Source organism: Mus pahari, chromosome 23, assembly GCF_900095145.1.
Source record: "Mus pahari chromosome 23, PAHARI_EIJ_v1.1, whole genome shotgun sequence".
Classification (NCBI taxonomy): Eukaryota; Metazoa; Chordata; class Mammalia; order Rodentia; family Muridae; genus Mus; species Mus pahari.
This window is the reverse complement of record NC_034612.1, coordinates 20,172,681-20,176,893: the sequence shown is the minus strand read 5'-3', so window position 1 is coordinate 20,176,893 and position 4,213 is coordinate 20,172,681. Positions and strand designations below refer to the sequence as shown.

At 49.5% G+C, this 4,213-nt stretch overlaps 1 protein-coding gene across 1 annotated transcript in view; it reads right to left on the bottom strand.

The window, feature by feature from the left end:
• The window catches only part of LOC115063089 (syncytin-A), a 9,039-nt gene extending 5,175 nt beyond the window's left edge, over positions 1–3,864 (bottom strand). Inside the window, exons 1-2 of the mRNA XM_029533886.1 lie at positions 3,801–3,864; positions 2,031–2,139 (exon numbers count right to left, since the gene is read on the bottom strand). The gene's annotated coding sequence lies outside the window, so the exon portion shown is untranslated. The remainder of the gene's footprint in view (positions 1–2,030; positions 2,140–3,800) is intronic.
• Between the last annotated feature and the right edge of the window lie 349 nt (positions 3,865–4,213).

Sequence of the window (4,213 nt, the reverse complement as noted above, 5' to 3'; positions counted from 1 at the left end):
GCTGGGATTAAAGGCATGCGCCACCAAGCCCGGCCTACATGGACAGTCTTTGTAACATTGGCTAAGTTATGAAAGATGGTACAGAAAGAATGAGAGGTTTGGGGAGGGCTGGATGCCCCGGGGCAGTAGCGACAGCCTCTGATCATAGAGGATGAACTTCCGTAGGTTGGGAGGGTCCAGAGGCTCTGTGAGAGGGCCACAGACTGCCTGGTAAAGAGATTTACTAACACTCTGAAGTTGGAAACCCAGACACAAAAGTAACCAGCTAGGTCCAGAGAGAGAGAGAGAGAGATGCCCTTCAGCTTCAAGGGAGAGACAAACCCTTGGTTACAGATTTGCAACTCTGAGGTATGCCATGGGAAGAGAAGCTTAGAATGGGGCCAAGATGCACGACTTGAGAAGAGGTTATCTGAGCCTTAGAGGTGGACTCTCAGCATCCCTGGCCATGGAAGTCAAGAGAGTAGATGTGTTGCAGGGACCAGTCATCTGAAGGACTGGAGTGAGGCTGAGACTCTGCAGGCCAGGACAAGATCCTCCATAGAATATATGAGGACTCTCTCGAAATCCCTGGGTTGGGCTGTCCAGGTTACCTGAGTAGACATTTGGGTGTGAGGAGCTGCCCAGGTAAGTATACAAAGGTCTTAACAAGAAGGACCCGGATGGCAGCACAAGGATGCTAAGAGCCTTTGCTCCTCTTGCAGAGGGCTCCAGTTCTGTTTTCAGCACCCATTTGGTGACTCACAACCATCTGTAACTCTAGTTCCAGGGGACTGATTCTATGCCAACTTCTGACCTCCTCAGGTAACAGGTATACAGGTGGTACACACACATGCATGCAGACAAGGCATTCACACACATAAGATAAAATAAATATTTAAAAAATAGTGATGATGGCCGGGCGTGGTGGGGCATGCCTTTAATCCCAGCACTCGGGAGGCAGAGGCAGGCAGATTTCTGAGTTCAAGGCTAGCCTGGTCTACAAAGTGAGTGCCAGGTCAGCCAGGGCTATACAGAGAAACCCTGTCTCGAAAAACCAAAAAAAAAATATATATATATATATATATATATATCTCATTATCATCAGATAATGATAGCCAAGAAGATAAAGCATCTTTGAGATTAAGGACTGAGGGGCTGGAGAGATGGCTCAGCGGCTAAGAGCACTGACTTCCTTCCACGGTCCTGAGTTCAATTCCCAGCAACCACATGGTGGCTCACAACCATCTGTAGTGGGATCTGATGCTCTCTTTGGGTGGGTCTGAAGAGAGTGGCAGTGTACTCACATACATAAAATAAATAAATCTAAAAGAAAAGAAAAAGAACCGAGAAATGAGGGTTGGGTAGAGGACGGGCAGCACAGAACCCTGTAAGGTTTGGGGACTACTGGATGGACAGGCGTTACGAAATTAGGACTAATTAGGCTTAAGTCTTGGAGTGGGCTGCGGGAGACATCCGGCATTTGAACTGCCAGGATGGGGATTCATAGGGGAGTCAGTGGGTGGTAAGAGGGAGCCTTCCAGGAGTCTGGCCATCATAGGCTGAAGCTCCCTGGGCTCTCTGGGCTCCCTGGGCTCAGGGCCGGGAGTTCCTCTCTTAACTAGGGGTGGGGTGGGAAGCCATGGAGGGAAGGAAGTCGCTCAGTCTGAGGATGGATGCAAGGCAGGACAGCTGTGAAAGAGAAGAAACTGAGTCCTCAGAAGGGGGTGTGTCTGGGTGACAGAGCAACAGAAAAGAGGCTGCCGCGCGGGGCGGGCTGCTGCCTGTGGGCAGAGTGAGAAGAGACATAGAACTCTCTAGGATGCTGCCTCCCAGGAGAGGGCTTGGACAGCCAGGAGTGACAGGAAGGCATGGGAAACGGGATGCTCAAACAGGCGATGTGGCATTGGTCTGGCTGCTTAGATTTCCTAGGTATGTCCTTCTTCTCCCTTAAGAGGGGAGGGAATTCATGTGGGGGTCCAGCCAATCCTGACAAAAATGAGTAAGTAGCACCCCCACTTAAAAAAAAAAAACAAACTACAATGTAATCTTACCTGCCGTTCACAGGTTAGCTCGGATCCACGGAGGCCAGTAGATGGGGGCAACTCCTGATCCCACAAGCTTGCCAGTCCAGAATCCAGGCTAGGCTCAGACTGTTGGGACCTGGTAGAGAAAGAGGCGGTCTCTGGGCAACCAGAGCTGAATGCAGTCTGGTTTTTTATTTTATTTTATTTTATTTTTTGGTTTTTCAAGACAGGGTTTCTCTGTGTAGCCCTGGCTGTCCTGGAACTCACTCTGTAGACCAGACTGGACTCAAACTCAGAAATCCGCCTGCCTCTGCCTCCCGCGAGTGCTGGGATTAAAGGCGTGCGCCACCACGCCCGCGGCTCTTGAGTGTCTTTCAACCCACGCACGTAGCAGGTAGGGGCAAAATCTGGGGTGAGAGAAAATCCCAAGTCTGGGGCAAGCTCTCTGGGGCAAGAGAGTCAGTCTTTAAGCTTTGATGCTTCTCTCTCGGATCAGATGCCCTCCCCTTAACCCCCTGTAGGAGCCTCCAAAGGTGAGAGGAAGGATGAACTGACAAGGAAATGGGCAGCTCAGACAGGAGAGGTCTCTGCATGGGAAAGCCAGAGTGTTCCCTGCTTACAGAGCAGAGGTAGTTATGGGAGCAGTGGGGGGTGGGGGGGGAGGTGGAAGGAAAGGATAGGGGATGGGAATCCAAAGCTTCCAATGCCAGGACTGATGACAGAGTGGAGGAGGAAGTGAAAAGGGATGCCAGGTGGGTGTGGTGGCGCGGACATCTTTAACCCCTGCACTTGAGAGGCAGAAGCAGGTAGACCTCCGTGTGTAACAGGCCAACTTGGTCAACCTAGTGAGCTCCATCTTCAAGGATACACAGCAAGACTGTCTCACAAACAAGGCAGAATGTCAGGTGGTCACAAACATCTCTCATGACCACTTATTCTCAAGCATTGCTGGGTGCTAGGAGGATTCTAGGAAAAACAAGCTGAAAATCAATAATCAATGCCGGTTATTGTGATGTAGGCAAACTACCATCAATAAGTTCACCAAATGGAAGAAAATTCAAGTTGTCATGGCCTTGGCTGACAGGGGTGATCCTGGTTCCACTTTAATGCAGGAATTCGTGCCAGGCATAGTGGTTCACGCCTTTAAATGCCAGCACTCAGGAGGCAGATCTCCATGAGTTCAAGGCCAGCCTGGTCTACCCGGTGAGCTTCAGGCTCACTGGACTACATTGTGAGATCCTGTTTCATACAAAGCAAAAAGAAAAGAATCCTGCCAGGCAGTGGTGGTGCACGCCTTTAATCCCAGCACTTGGGAGGCAGAGGCAGGTGGATTTCTGAGTTCGAGGTCAGCCTGGTCTACAGAGTGAGTTCCAGGACAGCCAGGGCTACACAGAGAAACCTTCTCGAAAACCAAAAAAAGAAAAAAAAAGAAAAAAAGAAAAAAGAAAAGAAAGAAAGAAAGAAAGAAAGAAAAGAAAAGAATCCTTTCCCTAGGGAGACAGAAACAATATCTACTCACTCCACATAATATCCCAAATGACAGGACTGGAAAGTAGGCCCAGAGGTAGAGAGCAAGAACTTGTGTTCTTGCAAAGGACCCAGGTTTGATTCCCAGCACCCATATGGGGGCTTACAATCTCTTCACATAGGCATTTGATGCAAGGTTATACGTGCACGCAAAAACGCTTAGACATGTGAGATAATAAAAATAAATCTAAAAGAAGAATCTCAATGACCAACCACAGCATGATTCTGCCAAAGGTGACCATGGGGAACCTCTGGGGTTTTCCAGCTTACCGACAGAGTGTGGGCGATCCCAGTGCAGCTTCGATGGACAGGCTTCATCCAGCGTGGATGATGGCTTGTTCGTGCCCAAGTAGACTGAGATTCTTCAGCTAATTTTCCCCAGTTTATATGCTCTCGCATGACCTTAGACCACACCTCCAGGCTACATATAATTAGAGCATAGTTCTGTGGGAGGAACGGTTGGAATCTCAGGTGAGGGTCCAGTGGCCCTCCCACACCTTCCTTCTAAAGGGCAATGTGGAGAAGGGTCAACAGGACCGGTCTTGATGGACTCTTGTAGCAGATGTAAACAAGAGTTCCCGAAGGAAACCACATCTCACCCAGAACCCTCTGCAGGCCTGATCAACCGTTTAGAACATCTTAAGTTTGTGGTGAAGTGGGAGTGTTGCAGGCCAAAGCCTAAT